This window comes from Poecilia reticulata, chromosome 17 (assembly GCF_904066995.2).
Source record: "Poecilia reticulata chromosome 17, P_reticulata-male-v2, whole genome shotgun sequence".
Taxonomy (NCBI): Eukaryota; Metazoa; Chordata; class Actinopteri; order Cyprinodontiformes; family Poeciliidae; genus Poecilia; species Poecilia reticulata.
In genome coordinates, this window is record NC_088846.1 from 16471399 (window position 1) to 16489147 (window position 17749).

Consider the following 17749-nt stretch of genomic DNA (forward strand, 5'->3'; position numbering starts at 1 on the left):
GAGCATTTCAGGTTTTCTGCAGATACTGGACTGTTGAGACCGTTGTTGATGTGCTGTAATGTAGCAATGCTAGTCCAGCCAGATGACCCAGCACCAGATCAGTGCATCACTCACCCTCCTCGGGGTAGCTGACTAGAAAAGCACTTAGGCAACACAGCCTTCACAGGTCGCGGAGGGCACAGCTGGGAAAGCCCTGGGCCAAAGCCTCGACCTAGTGTGATTAACTGTACATCAGCTGCATAGAAGGATGACATAGTGAAATAGTTGCACACCAGAAGACTTGGTAAACTCTTCTATATCTAATTATTCCTATTCAGTCAGAGCAGCATGTGTGGTCTATAAGGACCTAACACCTGGTATTTGTCCTGAGAACGACCTTGATGGAGAATGGGGTCTGAGTAAGGGTGCTTATTTTATTCTCTTTCACGCTGCTGCAGGCTATAGCTGTATTAATGCAATGGCAGGGATCTTTGAAGTTGTGACTTTATGAGACAAAAGCTAATTTCCTTTCCTTTGTTCATTATCGAGAGAGACTTCCAGCCAGGCGGAAAAGCATGCTGTGCTAATTATTCCATTCATGAGTTGTTCTCAAAGTATGTAATGGATTTCACTGGGCCTTTTACAGGTAGGTAGGCTGATATGATGCACATTTAAGTCAACTTACTAGTTTAGAGCCACGGTTCTGGGACTGTGAGAACCAGTCCTACTGGTGGCACTCTGGCTGCCACCAGTGGTACTCTGCCACAATTATTTGCAAGATGAATGATCATTTATGAAATAACAGGTGTGAAGTAGAAAGTTTTAAGAATTTCCTGTATAAACTGAAGGGCACGAAAGCCCATGTGCCTGGAAAGCAGCTACAGTGTACTTTTAGTGAGCACATCTGTTTTGGGCTCAATCACCACAATAACTATGAAATGAACATGGGCAACCACCCAGGACGGCAACTTGTGTGGGGCAACATGAGCGCCCCAGGTCCCTCCACCTGGTCCTCAAACACCCCAACTACCTCTGAGTGAGTCTCTGAATGGGTCAGTGAACTCCCAGCCAGTTTCTCACTGACCATGAATGAATGTAACCTATCTATGTTCTTGAGAATATCCGTTTATTCCTTCAGCTTGAAACATGTTCATTTCAGCTTCTGGGTAAATATGGGATGCACATTTATGGATTTAATTTACTTTCTTAAAACTGTTTTTTTTTTTTTTCAAATAACAACAAACAGAAAAAAAAAATCACAATGTCTTGTGGCACTGTTTTTTTTTAAACTACTTATAAAAAGTTTGACAACCATTGATATTGAGTAAAAAAATATGAGAAAATTTCAAACTGCAACCCATAGTGTATGTAGAAAGGAAAACACCACTAATTCGGTTTTTCAAGTTGCAAGTTTCTTGTCAGCAAACCTGAGTTCAGAGCCGATGCACAGCTATACTTTCTGTGCCACTACAAATATATGCACTGCAGACATATAAGACCAAAACCACTTTGCAACTCATTAAGATCTGAACCCAATTTCACAAATGAGTTTCAGAGTTTGCGGGGCCAAGTTAGGCATGTGACATAATGGGATTTCCATCTGCCCCTAAAACATCACTTGGCAGAACATGAAGGCAAATGCAACATTTCACATTCCATCTTCGCCGTGCGCGAGGATGCCGCCCACAACACCTGAGCGCTCCCAATCAGGAAGATGTGTGCGTCCTGACATGGATGTGGGTTTTGTGCCCTGTGAGACAGTCGGATCTCGAACACGCACGTGCACACGCTTAAAAAGAGTGCAGCTGTGATGCAAGTGAAGCAATATACCTCCTCCGCTGTTGTCTGACACCCCTCCTCTCTCTCTCCTCTCCCTTGCTTTGTTTGTGCTCATTTCATTCCATGCACAGCCTCCTGACAGGCAGGTCAAGGTTTACCCTCGCACCACACACCATTTCCCTCACATGGCGCCCGGGGGAGGGACACAAGAAGCCGGAGGCAAGGGCAAGCCCAAACAGCTTGCTAAACATTGCCGCCATCACTACCACAAACCATACGGATAGGAGGACAAAAATACTCAGCTGAGAATCACAAAGTTGGATCTTTATCTTCTCTTTTTTTTCCCTTCCTCCCTTTGTTTCACCAGTTATTGCTTTTGTTCCTTATTTCTCTCTCTCTCCTTTTATCTTACTCAAGATTATTGATTTCCATCAGTAGTAAGGTATATGTCGATTAACCGGCAGATTTAATAGAGCGACAATAGAAAAAGTACTCATTTGTTCCTCCTATAGTGTTAGTGTTCATTTTGAGAGCCTGATACAAACCTTGGCTAGAAGCTAGTGCAGGATTTTTAGCTGTAAATGGAAAACGCCTGTGGGCTTTTCATTTTCTGGGCCCAGACGTTCCCTTCATGGTGTCGGAGCCCTTGTGTTCACAGAGTTCATGTTTCGCTCCGGGGCTTTTTTTTTTATTTTGTTTTATCTCATAGCTTAGACTAGCAGGGCTTTAACTCCCATAGGACTTCCGCGTAGCAACACCAGAGATCAACAAAGTAAGTTTGTTTATGTTGGCTGTGTCCGCATGTTGTCGACTTATACATTTCTCAGTCTCCATTTCCTGCCTCTCCTTGCCCCAGGGGAAAGGAGCCCTCTAATTGGATCTTGTTCTAATTGAGCCTAATACTGGAGCTAACCGGAGTTGGGCCCTGTGGCTAATGAAGAGCTGAATCAAAACTAAGCACTAAAACTTTGACTGTGTGTGTATGTGTATTCTGCATGTAGGCATTTTTATTCACAGTCCATCGGGAGCACATTATTACTCATTTTGGCTTAAGACGCATTCTTTTTAATCAATACCTTTCTAAGTTCTGTCATTTCACAGTAGGAACAAATCTTGTTAGCAGCGTTATGACAGATGTAGCAACAGCAGTCTCAATAGTAAGGTATTTGTATGTTTTAAATGAACCCCAACAAAGGAATTGACTGACCTTATGTTCGTAAACACATATAGTATAATACTACAACATTCTTTTCTGTACTTTATTTTGGTTTGGTTTAATACAAGCTTAATTTAAAGCCTGTGCCAGAGTCCTATGCTACTCCAATCATCTCCAAATGTGCATTGTGGTTTAAGGATGAGTGCGCATTTAGAGTTCTATAAGGTGGGTTTGCTTATGCTTCTTCTGTAAACGTTGATGAATGAAAACAAATGTAAGCAAATTTAACCATGGATTCTAAAACTGCAGTGCAGATTAATTTAACACAGTGTAAGAGTGACTTTGTTAAAGTGCAAGTGTCATTTTAATTTCCACCCGTCTATTGTCTTAGGCTCATTCAAGGTCAGATGGGAGAACACATCTGATCTTGAATGAGATCAGGTAGGTAGGTTCGATGCCACGGGACCCTCTGACCCCTACCAACAGTCTAGAGAGGTGAAGTGTCTTACCCACGGACACGACAATGGCAGGTGGAGCAGGGATCGAACTAGCAACCCGTCTTTTGCAGGCCTTCCTCTGTTATTCAAACTGTGATCTTTTCTTTGTTAAAACTTATAATTCCTTTGATTTTGCTGGAAAAAAGTTTTGGATGTTGTGTTGCTGGAAGGATTTTTGATGATTTTTTATTTTTTTTGTTTTTTACTTTTGGCCATTTGTTATGATGAGTAACCACAAAACTCTCTCCAGAACCACAGAACGTGACTGCCTATAGTTATAATCAGAAAACGTACTGTTATCTTACAAAAATACACACATCTCTAACTCTTGCACAGCCACATTGAAGCTTAAGGGGCCATCTTCAAACTGTTCCTTCAGAGTCAGGAGAATGAAGTTGCCCAAAAGGTGTGTTGTATTACCCAGCATTAAGAATTCCCTTTACTAGAACTAAGAAATTGACTGCAGACTCTTGTACAGCAGCCCCCACACCACAATCCCAGATAATGAAGCTAATTATTAGAAAGCAGAAAATTAAACAATAATCAAGAATAATATGACTGAAGACAATGTGGTGAAAGAGAAACCCAAAAACAGGAATTATAAGAAAGGAAGCAAATAAAAATGAATGAAAAATGAAGATAGATCTGGAAAATAAAACAGGAATTGAGGTTTACAGGGTAAATTGCAACTAGCTACAAGTCCAAAATAAAATTCATGAAATGCTTTAAGTATACAACAAAAGCATGAAAGAAGACACAAATAACAAAAGTCCAAAAGAGTGCGACAAGGAAATGTCGCACTCTTTTGATTTTCTTCAAGTTATTTTTTTCTTAATGTGGATTTTTTTTTTTCAAGTGAATAAACATACTCAAATCCTTAAAAAACTCATACTGTCAGATACAACCACTGAGGTAAAAGATTTATTGATTTTAAAGCTTTAAAGGCATCTTTACCAGGGATACCAATAGATGTTAGCTGTGCGTAAAGTGCTAATTGAACCCAAGTTAAGGGTATGGCAACAGTAATGCCACAAGCAATTGAAAGAAAGTCAACATAAAAGAGTGTAACCGTTTACAGAACAAAGCAATAAATCAGAGAAATAAAACCGATTGCTCTATAGATACATTTTAAATGCACAGACAAGCCCACTCCTTTGCTGGAGGGTGTCAGATCACTGGGTTTTATGTGAAAGTCAGATGTATCCGTTTTGCTTGCTGAGCTTCTATGTGTGGGCAGCAAACCTTTCCCTATTCCCAGGGTGTGAAATACTGCTGTTTTCTCAAAGCCCTTGGCATCTCTTCCAGGTACACAAGGTGTCATTTAATGGCAGTTCTTTATTCATACGGCAATATTAAATATCAGCAGTAAGTTCATTTTAGACTACTACATAAAAAAAAGGAAATTTAAAATGTGACAGACAGTGTGAAGATGGCAATTTGTAGACAATAAAACTGCTCAGCTAAGACTTAGCTAAGTGTTTTAAAACATAAAATGTATTTTCTACTTCTCAACATTAAAATTTATTTTTTTGGTATGTTACAAAATAGTTTTTAATGCCACTCTCTTCATTAATGTTAATTGTAGGACATGAGGCCATTGGCGGGAAATAAAGTTTGGATTGTTAAACATGAAATGCAGGTTATTGACAAGTCTTTGACAGAAGACATTAATCTAACCTATTTTTTGTACCATCCTCCAGCTATTTGCACATTTATTAGCTGGTGTTGACCCATGTTCAGCGGTTTGAAACCCATTGGTGATAGTCCTGACCAGTTCTGAAAACAGCAAACCAGAAAGTAATAAAGAAAGCAGATTATAACACAGCTACTTACTCTTTTTCTTCCATCACAGGCTACGTTTTTGTTTAAAAGCTAGTAACTGGAATGCTGCCACTGATAAGCGTTTGTGTATGTTTCTGTATTTGTGTCGCCCTCTTTCTTCAGTGCAGCTCTTTCACACCTCAACATCACACTCTGCTCAAATGAAAACTCGTTTTCAAAGAACCAATTCTCCAAACTTATTCCCTCGTCCTCTGTCACGCCAAGTGTCAATCCATTTCAAAATAAAATGAAACCAAAAATGAAGCCAAGCATGTACAGCAGTTTCAACAGTTGCGTAGGCAACGAGGAAATGGAAATGCCAGGTTTGCTGCTGGAGGGCTGAAAAAGAAAGGCTTCTCTTTTGCCTCCAACTAAGACAAGATACTTACATATGTATTTATATTCGTATGTCTGCATATTATTTTCTGTACATTAGAAAAGATGCACATTTATTTACATAGCTGTACTTTCATGTCTTTATTATACAACTGCTTTATTCAGACTTTTAGGATATTCTCTGTCTGTCTGTCTGTCTGTCTGTCTGTCTGTCTGTCTGTCTGTCTGTCTGTCTGTCTGTCTGTCTGTCTGTCTGTCTGTCTGTCTGCCTGCCTGCCTGCCTGCCTGCCTGCCTGCCTGCCTGCCTGCCTGTGTCTGTCCATCTATCTTTGTATTTTAAAGTACAAAATCGTTTACAGAAAATTATTCTTGCAGGGCAGAGCCTGTACAGGTATTTTCTTTTGTAAATCATAGACACACCATTGGCTTCATTCAGCCAGTGATCAGTGTATTATATCATAAGTTAAATCAAATTAGGCCCAGCTGAATTACCGGTACTGTTGGACCTAATTTGCCTGCAGTGTGTGGTGGCTCCAGGTATTGCTGCACTAACTGCTGGCATTTGAAATACTGTATTCCAGAATTTCAGTGAACATTTTAACCTTGCTCTCTATCCAAAATGTCTACTTTGTTTCAAAAATCTGACTTGAATGTGAAACCTCTTCCACACCTCAACATCACACTCTGCTCAAATGAAAACTCGTTTCTGTCTTAAAAAATAAAGCGTGTTGTATTAGAATTCTTCTCAGTTGCGTTGGTGCGTTTCTCACATCATTTTGCGCAACAGCTAGTGTGTTTCTCAAAACAACTAGTTCAAGCTGCAATATAACCTGCAAAAGCATGTCACTTGTTTAAAATGGATAATTACTTTTTTCAAAAGCAACTATTTATGTTGATGAGCGTAAGTTTCGGTGTTATTAAAATGAAAAGTCCTGACACCATTGTTTCTGAACAAGATGGCTTTGTCATGTTTTATTACGACAGTTTGCTGTGTTTTCCAATGTAAAAAAGTAATTACTTTGTGACACTACTGATAACCTGGACATGCTCAAGATACTATTAGCAGCAGACCCATTTGAAATGTTCAGTTATTGTAAGTGAGATAATTTTTTCCAAGTTGACAAACATGTCTGTTTCTCATTTTTACAGCATATACTCTTTTGCGGTTCTAATTTGTTCACAGCATTGTACAAAATCAAAGTGAAAATTATTTACAACATACATATTAAATAACCTTTGGGTAAATCCATGTACAGTTGTAAACAATATGACCAGGGAAATAAAATTTCATTGGTAGATTTTCACAAATTTTTCAATATTTTTTTAATGACTCACACAAAGAAATGAAGACTATTAACTTTATATGAAATAGCTATGAAGTATTCATGAATATAGTTCATTTTGACTGACATGAGATAAGCAAAGGATAATGTTAGCAAATAATTGTATGGAAGTAATTGATTCATGTCCAAAAAGATTAGGAATTTGCTGGAAGGAATAATAAACAACTACTATGATTAACACAAATGAATCGGCGTTGTGGAGATTGAACAAATGATTGAACTTATGGTCAGTTTAGTTCTGGTTAGAGAAATGCACCAGATCAATCAAGAAAAATTGTAAAATTATCACTCTGTTTTAAACTTCTCCAGAACTTTACCCCCAAACTGCTCCTTGGTTTTCATGATGTTGCATGTCCATTAAAGTTCTCTAAGAAACTTTTGAACCCTTCACAAACACATTATGACAGGGAAACAGACGAGGAAGATCAGGGGCTGCGAATGTTTTTGCAAGGCATTGTATGTTCTGCTTTTTGAAAAATAATGTTCTGATCCTTGATTAAGTAAATGTTAGAATCTAAAATCTGTGTCTACTCATTCTCCTGGAGGCTCATATAAGCACAAACCTTTCAGAAAAGGGTCTCTGACTTCCATTAAGAGGTTTGTTGGGTGGAGGCGCGACACTGCAGGTAGGCTAAGTTGCACCTCTTCCCCTCAGGCACTGTGCCTTTTCTTGTGAGGGAGGAGGGCGCAGTAAAATGGTTCCAGAGCAAACAGAAGCTTCCAAGTCTCATGCCTCAAGGACGTAGCCTGAGGGCAAATAGGAAGATTGGAAACAGATGAAAGAAAGAAAGTTAGGTGGGGCTCATAGTTCCTCTTATGAAAGCCAGCAAAAAGACATTTTCTTTAAAATGTATGTAAGACTTCACAGGCTCCCTTTTGTAGGTATGATCTCTTAGGCATGTGTAGACCTGAGAGGATAAATGTGTGATTCATGTGCTCAGGCTCATTTGAGAATGGGACTGCGCTGCCGTAGCAGCCCTCCAGGTCTTGTCTTGTTTGTTGACTGTAAGAAACAAATGGTCAGAGAGCCTGTTATTCAGAGGGGGGGGGTGGAGGTTGAATGAAAGGAAGTCTGTGTGTGCATTTGTGTGCATGTGTTTAGTCATGTGCACGTGGCACCGCCCCTGCCCCGGCACATTTCTCTGGGGGGTTCATGCCACCCTAAGCCTTGGAGGTGAGAGTGCGGGTGATAATTGAACACTGCCGCGATTTAACACGAATGTACTGAAAGGAAGAATCAAATATCGTGTTAATGAGATTTCCATCCTCAGGCAGAGCTCACAGTTATTATTTCAAATGTTCTTAATCTAATAAGTTACTAAAAGTTTTCCTGATTTGACTCTACCACTCTTTCTATAGGAGTTTCACTGTTTCATTTTTGAATTACTGAAGGTGTTTACGATGCTTTGAGGACATAGGCACAAGTGCTCTGTTTGAAGTATATACATTGTAAGACAGGGGTTTATAAAGCTTTGTAGCAATGAAAAAAAACAAAACAATTCTGGCTTCATACCAAGGTGAACATCTCAGCACTTTGGTTTGTTTACCTCACAAGATGGCTCCTGGCTTAGGGAATGGACCATGAAAATGGCTGTTCCCTCGTGCCTGCAGCTCACTATATAAATTGGAGTTTTTCATGTGGCAGTTAGGCTGCTGGGATGCACACCTCAGGGGATGTGCTCTCATTAAGGGCTGTAGCTTGGGGCAATTTTTCTCCGCTTCCTGTGGCCACTGACCTCCTTTTCACCCATAGGCTTGCAGCTATACCACAGCTCTGCTTTTTGGTCTCTCTCCGTCACTCCCAACAACGCCTTGGGGTTTCGTCACATGACTCGAGTGACTCCTGACCTGCTTGGCCTCTTGCAACCCCTCCCTCTCTGTCAACGAGTCAGATAGAATGATCGCAAAGCAGTGTTAAGGGTCACATGTGCCCCCTAAAATGGCGGCTATGGCCTTGGGCTTTCCAGGGAAGAATTTTCCAAGTTGACAGTGTCAAAACATCATGTCAGAAATGGCCAACTTTATGTGTCATCTTAAAGCAGTACAGCTGCAGTACTATTCAAGTGGAAAAAAGTTTGAGCTTCACGATGAGAACTAAGCAAGTCATCCATCATTTGAAGTGATGGTGGTCACTGAGGAAATTAGTGATTGAAAGCACCTGTCTTTGCGGAGTTCAAGCAAATGAGTTGTGCCGCTTGATTGGAGACAAGCAGAATGATCGCATTGCTTTGTCACTGTCCTCCTTGAGACATTTCTACAGCTATTTCCTTTATGCTGGGGTTTATTTTGGCCATGAGACATGCTGGAGATTTGTGAAATACCTAAAAGTGATCCAGACTGAAGTAGTTAATCACACATCAAAAAATAAATAAAGAAGTGGAAAACCTTATTGCAAACTCAGGGCATAATATTTGCTGTGCCTGAAGTGTGAAGAGAAATATCAATAAAAAAACCCTTGATTTTTTTTTTTTTTTAAATTGAATTGCTAAAGCGTGATGAGCCTTTTGCTTCTGAATGGAAACTTTAAACCAAAACCTCTTTGGCACAATCCACTTTCAAGAGCTAACTAGGAGTTATTTATTCAGTTTGGTAGGATGGTAGGATTAGAATTTTCCTTCAAAGCATATATATGGCATATGCAAAAACAATCAAACAACAAATGCATAAATATGGCGGCTGGTGCCTATGTCCAGCTGTCATTGTGCAAAAGGAAAGGCACACCCTACCCAGTCTGCCAATCCATCACAAGGTAACACAAAGCCACATATTACAGACAACCATGTTTGTACTTGAGCTGAATTGGAAGTACCTGAATAGAAGCCAGGCATGGGGAGAACATGCAAACTCAATGCAGAAAGATCCCAGACTGGGACCCAAATTTCAGTTTATTAGAAAATGAGTATCTGAAATAAGATCAACTAAAACATGTGTTACTCCAACCATCTGAAAAAGGTTGGAGTATCACTTCAGACCTATAAAAAAAATAGAAATATTGGTTGTTGAAAAGTACGTTTAATAACTGCTCAAAGGTAGTTATTTGTCCAAAGATACAATTTATTTGGCAAATGTGCCACAGTGGAACACATATTTTCCAAATTTGACTGTGTAATAACCATGATAAAAAAAAAACATAATCAAAATCATGAGAGAGACTGCTAATGTGAACTTGATTCAATAGTAATTAATAAACTCCTCAAGGAGAATAAGCCACAAGAAATCATTGCTAAAAACTAGTTGTTTACAGCACATTCTGCCTGAATTTATTCATGTAAAGTTGGGTGGAAGGCAAAAGTGAGATGAAAGGTGAGAAAAACAACAGAGATACCAGGGTTGTTAAAAGGTTGGAGAACCCAACCCCGATCAAGAGTTTGACAGAAATTCATGTCATGAACTGCAACTCAGGTCAGTTCTTCAAAAGCAGCCACATCCAGATGTACTCAGGAAATGGGCTATAACTGTTGCATTCTTTGTGTCAAGCCACCCCTCAGCCAGACATGTCAAAAGTGTGTTTAGTTAGCCAAGGAGAGAAAAGGCTGAACTCTTACTCAATGATATAAACTCCTCTTGTCAGATAAAAGTAAAACCTTTATTTAATTTGAAAATTAAGGTTTCAGAATCTGCAAAAAGAGCATAAATACATGTTTTATGATGACATTCTGATATATTGATATACATGTTTCCAAAAAAAAAACAAAAAAAAAACTGTAGCCCAGATGACCAAGCAAGTTTCTAGAGGTGGTCATTGTCCCCTTTGACCATTCACCTGTACCAATGTAAAGTAAAAAAATAAGAAAGAAAAAGAAATTATATCATTTAATAATCAAAACTGTTATTGAAAGCAAGGCCAGGATTTCATGGGATAAAATCCTGGCCTTGCCCAGCAGAGTCGATTGGTGGGTTCAGTTCTCCTCATGCACCACCCATTCTCCAACCTAGAGGCAAAACAATTTTGTCCTCAACTTGTGAGCAATTAGATTATATTTAAACACACATATGCACAAAGAGCTTCCATAAACTGTACCAACCCCCCACACCCTCATCCTATTCTCCCCTTCTCAGTGTGACACTTGCTTCCGCCATATGTGTGAGTTTGTGTTAACACAAGGACAGGAGCAGACACACACATAGATACAGACACACACCCTGTAGCTATAAGGTTCCAGTTGGTATATCTCTGTTCCTAAGCCCCAGTTTGATGCCCTCGTCTCATGGTATCCAACCCCCACTCTTACCGCATCCCCCCCAGGCTTCTGAGGGTGTGCGCGTGTATGCGTGTGTGTGTATGTATGTATGTGTTAGATGGCTAGTGAAGCAAGTGGGCATTGTTTCTCTCCAGCGGGGCTACATAATTGAACGTTCATATTTATGCACACGTTCAAGTAGATCTTAAAAGTAAAGAATAAATTGTGTTCTGCTTGTAAATCGCCCCGGAAATCAAGATCCAACCGAAAATGATTGCTTACATTTTGTGCATTCACACGGATCACATAATCACACGTGAAGCGACTGGAAACCTTCGCGCACAGGTACAACCTCAAGTCAGCCTTCGTCTGGTTGTGTGCCTCACTCAAAGCACATGTGTGAGTGAAGCAGGGAAGTGAAAAGACAGCGGGCAGCAGGGACAAAACCCGTCAGCCACTCAGATCACATCAGGTCTGTCGGGACACATCGGAGCACAGCAAGCCTGATGGGATATGCCCCCCAGGGGCGCGAAGCAGGCCAGATGACAAACAGGCACAGAGGCAGGAAAAGAAAGAAGAAAGAATAGAAGATGGCATATCCTGCCTCTGATGCACAATATGTTTCAGCAACATGCATGCAATTATGAATAGTAACATCGACTACATTATAGACTAATTATACAGTTACCTCATGCCATCATAGCCGGTCACCAACACAGACAGAAGAGCTCGGCAAACACATGCAAAGATACACATTGCTCAGTTGCCTCACTGAGATTTCTACAAACACGCAGCCTCGATCTCACACCAGATAACCTACATCTAAGAGAACAAGCTACATATGCTAATGTGATACGCAACGGCAAGATGTTTATGAGCTGCACACGATGCATATGCTTGTGCGTGTGGGTAAGTGCGCAGGCACGCTCGGGCACATATGTCCGCAGGGGCAAAAAGGGAAATAGACACTTCTCTTCATGCCTGTTCTTTAATTGGGGCATTTATTGTTTTGTGGTGGTGTTTACTTCATTAAATTAAGGCACATTTCAGAAATGCAAGCGCGTTTTCAAGGTTTATATAAGCAAGAATTATGCTCTCAGCCATTAAGTTGCAAATTAACATATCTTCATGACTGTGGGATATGCCAGTTGAGGATGCTTTTACATTTTCACACTAATCAACTTGACTTTAACATGTTGGATTTCAGTTTGATTTGCTTTCATCACAAATATTGCTTCCCCCCTCGGCTGTGTGTGCCTGGATGTGTGTTTAAGTGGAAGTGTTTCAGCGAGTGTGTGCCGTTGTGTGCCTCAGCTTGTTGTCCATGGTACCTTCATGTCAACTCAACTGTTCTCTTTCTTTGGAAAGCAAAAAAAAAAAGAAAAAAAAAAGAAAAGATGTGTGCATAAAGAGGGGGTGTTACAAGGACAAAATGAACTAATGTTGAATATTCCGTATTGGTTTTACTGTAATTCTTTTCTAATTTTTAGTTTATTCAATTTCATCTCCTTGAGGCTGGTAGGTATGGAAATGAGGTCTGTTCTGTTTTTTTTTTTCTTCCTTTCTCTCTTTTTTGCCTGTGTAAATTGCAGTTATCACCTCAAGCCTTTTGAACAAGATTACCCAGATGGCCTTGTGTGGTGCGCCTCAAGTTTTATTTTCCTTCTTTGCCTGCTTTTCCTTCTTGGCTGCAGGGGGAAGGAGAGGGTGCTGGGAAGCCTCCTGAAGCCTCTGGGTGAGGCCAAGAGGCAGCAGCTGTGGCAAAGAGAGATCAGGGTGGAGGTGGGGGAGGAGAAGAAAGAGAAATGAGAAAGAAGAAGAAGACGTAGGGGAAGTAGCTGAGAAGAAGATGTATCAGGAGGCGAGGCCATGACAAACACAAACCTCTACCTGGTTAGTAGGGATCTGCACAGAGCCCAGCAAGTGCTAGAAGGTAAAATTAAAAGTACAAGTCAGGAAAGTCTGTTCTTTCGGCTAAGTAAGTTATAACACAGCCTCACAATCAACTACCTCTGTTTAAGGAAAATCAATTTTTTCTAAAATGCAAACACAAATGTACTAAGAGACTTTAACTGATTTGAAAACAGGCAACAGACCATTGGGTTCAGTGAAGTTAGTCAAATCCAGCCCACCTCCCTTCAATGTCAATGAAGTCAAGACTTTTCTTCACACTAGTAAAATGTAAATAAGAGAACTGTTTTTGAGCTGCACTTACAACCTTTACTTGCTGTCTGTATACACAAACTAGTTATTTGTGGGCCATGTCAGCAAAAACCTTTCCCCTGCTGCCGTCATGAACATGTGGCGTTTTCTAGACACTGCTGACACACCTGGAACCATTATTGTTCACAAAATGAGAGTAAGTCTGAGCTTTTTATCAACCAACACTCCAGGCAGATCTGGAGAGTGATTATGTGGAAATGTGTCTCATGCCCAATTTTGAGCATGATGGAGGATCTGTGATCCTGTGGGCATACTTCTCTTCCAAAGGTCCGGGAAACCTTGTTAGATTTATAAGCCTAACAAAGTTATTAAAAAAGTGTTTGTTTAAAGCGTTTTTATTTATTTTGTTATTTATTTCTTTACTTTTGTTTATCCAGCAATAAAGGATTCTGCATATATTTTTAATTTTAATTTATGGGTCACCCACTTCTGTATGTTGGATGCTTAAAAATTAAAGACAAACTGGTGGTTTCCTCTACTTTCTAATTGATTTGTCTGACATTTATCTTGTCACTTGGGGGTGTTGATGTGTTCCAGTTCCATTCCCAGATGGTCAGTTTATCCTTAGGTAAAAAATAAAACAGTAAAAGAAAAAGTACATTAAGGAGGTAAGATTACGACTCAAGTAAAAAAAGAAAGAAAAGAAGTCCTTTTTATCACAGCAGAACAGTGTATTTTCCACAACCTTGATCCCAACGTACTACCTTTATTCAGAACAGAAGCGTGCCAAGAGTGAAACACATGCGTCAAAGACATTACATGACATTGTTTTCCACAAAATCCACTCAATTTATTCACAAATATTAGCACTCTATTTTTCATGTGCCAATATCCATGGCAAGATATTTTAAACAATCTGAAAGGGCATTAATTAGAGATAAATAACTGTTAGACACATATAAACATATGCTGGGGGTTTCTGTTGGCGTTGACATCAAGACTATCCTCGTTCTGTGTTCATAGACTCTTCTGAACTGAGAAAACAGTTGCAAACAGATTTTATTAACCTCTTGTGAGCTTAACAATAAAAAAACTAAACTGTAGGTGTTGCATGTTATGCTGAGGATGTAAAAGACAATTTTTTTTGCACATTTAGCTAAATGTGCCCCAACGCGAATGCGAGATTACCAAATTACCCGGCACTTTAGCAATACCTATTGTTTACATTGCAAGCAGATTTTTAAAACGTCAGGATTGGGTGAAAGTTATGATAAATAGCAACCTGATGCCCAGGTGATCATTGTTGTGAGAGTGGTGGGATTTGTCATTGGGTTTCCACTCACCGCGCCCTGGACATAATCTGTTGCTGCTTTCCTGCCCTGAAGGAAGAATATAATTTTAATACATTAAGGTGGCACCAAGATAGAGAATTATGCAGAGTTAAAGTGTTCACCTGTTTATTATTCTAACATGCAACAGCTTCCATCCGCATTAATCTCTAAAAGAACACACCCAACTCCCAGATTGCTGATCTTAGCTTGAAGGCAACAGAGAAAAAGTGATTCTCACCTGAGATAAGTCAAGGAGAGGAGCAGCAGGAGGAGGAGGAGCTGCACATTACTTAAAATACACTCACACCACATGATATTGGAGGAAGAACCGACAGGAGGCACGTGTGCCACTTCAAAGTGACACATACCAATTAGGCTTTTATTTTACTTATTTTTTTTATACTTCACATGCTTGCAAAGATTTCTCAGCATCTATGTTGTCAGAAAACAACATGTTTGCATGTAACAAATGTGTTTAGAATTTCCAACAAAGTGCAATGCACAGTTGAGATCAAAATACCCTTCTGTTGTTTCAGCAACAGCTCATCAGACACTGCCAAAAAAAGTCAATAGCTGGCTATCACTGTTTATTTTCACGTCTTCGATTTGTTTGTTTTGGTGAAGGTTTGCACTCCATCATAATGAATCACTTTTTTTTCATCTTGTTCTTATTTATTCTCATGGCTCGAGGTAGAATGTGCTGGTTGATGAGGGGCTGAAATGAACTGAGCCTTAGCCTTAGCCCCAGGGCCAGCGCATATCTTAGCATAAGTGATGGCTAACCAGAGGGCTAGAGCCTGGCTGAGAGCGCCCTTAGGACAGCAAGTCTGACAGATCATGTATTTATAGGTCTGTTGAAAGACCTCTATTGTGTCCCACATAGCCTCAGAGCATGTCTGTCCTCTGTATTATAATAAAGCCGCTGGCCTTACCACTATGATGGATGGGTGGCCCTCGAATGGCGAGCTCCAGAATCATTAGAGCACTCCTTGCATGCAGGTCTACCCATGTGAGAAGCTGGTGCAAGGGGGTGGGGGGTCGCTACTCTTGAACAACATTGTATAGTTCGGACCTTTTAATCAAGGTAAGGTATCCCCTATTAATTCTCAGTTGAAGGAAGGGAGAAGGAAGAAAAATGAAAGAGTGAGGGAGGAGGCAGGTTTGCTGATGTTTTCGCTAACAAATACATTTGCAATTATCTCAGTGTTGAAAAGGCCCCGCGGGCTTTGCTCAGCGTTGTTTAGAATGTGGTACCTTCAGCATTTTACATGAAGCTTCTACTAGTCTGATTTCTACTGCTGCTTAAGAATTCACCAAAGCCAGCATTCCTTTACACCTTCGATGAGCCGTACAGAATTGAGTAAACATTCCGAGCATGAAGGTGTAACGGTAAGTGGCACGCTCTATGTATTGAGAGATTTCTTTAGACAGACTGGAAAAAGAAAATCAGAAGTTGCTTGAATGTACTACGGAGGTAGAAAAAAAAAACAGCTTGAGTTCTTTCTGCCTAAAGCCTCACAAGCAGAGTGGTGTTTGAGCTGTTTCCCAATCTCATGTTCTTCTGTTACCTCTGGAGTAGAATATAAATGATTCCCTCTCAGTGTACAGTGTATGCCAATGGGCCTGCAGCGACTATAGTCCGGTCTAAAATTCCTCACTGCAAGCGAGACATAATTCAAGGCCTGACTGATAAATAAACAATAGGAAGCAATGGGATGTTGCACAGTACTACCTTAAACTCCCTACTTGAAGTACTGTCGCATATTGCAGCCCAGTGAATGAAGAAAGTGTTCCTGTTGATGTTAAAAATCAAAGAAAACAATCACTAAGCTTCAGTTTACATTTATCATGCTTACACGTATACAGAAAGTAAAAAAAATAAAATAAAAATACAAGAAACGTTTTTTTAAGGTGACTAGCAGATGAACAGACATTCTGGTAGAAAGCACAATTCATACTTCTATTGATGACAGAAAGTAATCTAAATTCCAAAGCAGGGAAGCAGCTTCAGATTATCACACTACCACCGCCATGTTTGACTCTTAGTATACTGTTCTGTTTCCAAAATATTCCCCTGCTGTCTTGTTATTCCACAGACCATTTTACCAAAAGTCTTCCTAGTCATCAAGATCTTTTTTAGCAAATGTGAGACAGGAGTTTGTATTCTTAATGGCCAAGTGACTTTTGCCTTCCTACCATGGATGCAATATTTGTAGACTTTTATAGTTGAATCATGAATACTGAGTCTAACTGAGGCAAACATGAACGCTTTAGATCTTGTTCTCTGTTCTAACAGGTGAGCTGTGGATGTCTTTTTGGAGTAATTGTGGCAGGCTGGACACTCCTATCCACCTCCACTTGTGCATGGCTGATAAAAATACTGCTCCAAAAGAGCTTGTATGGCTGAATAAAATCTCTGTAGCATGACGACCTGAGTCAAGCAAAGTCACAGTGACATATCAATCTACCAGTGAGTGCCCATTTGAGGTATTATTCTCCCTGCCACTGTCCATCTAAGAACATTTAAGACCTCTGTGATGGCATTCATCACACAAATGAACCAATTTTTCTCCTCGAAATAATGGGTAGTAATATGTGACCATTATATTATAATAAAGGTATTTATGAGCTTTCAATCTCCCAGGCTCACCATGAGATACCTTTGAAAATTTGAAATCAGCTCCTGAGGCTGAGTGAGCGAGGGAGGGAGGGAAGGAAAGAAAGAGAAGTAGAAAGAGAGTGAGAAATGGCAAGGGAGAGATGTGGGAGTTGTGTTTTTTAGCTGTTTTGCCATAGGTTACATTTATAATTATCTTGCTCGCATAAGATGGCCATGAGGCTTTTTCAATAAAGGTGGGAGGCACCTACCGTGCAAAATATTACCTACAGATCAACACAGAATATGAGAAAAAGCTGAAAATAGTTTTACTAAATCCAGAGTACAGTTTAGAATCGCATACATGAATACAGTTAGGAAGAGCAGGTACTGCATACATTGGTCTGTATAGACTGGAGGACTGTGATGATCTGAAGATGAGGTGAATGAATCCCTCCTCTGACCTTCACTAGTGGTGAGTAAGCAAAGCCTGCAGATTGAAGGAAAGATTGCTGTGTCCACTTTCTCTAGGCCGTACTCTGCCTTTTTAAAACTGCAAAAAAGGAC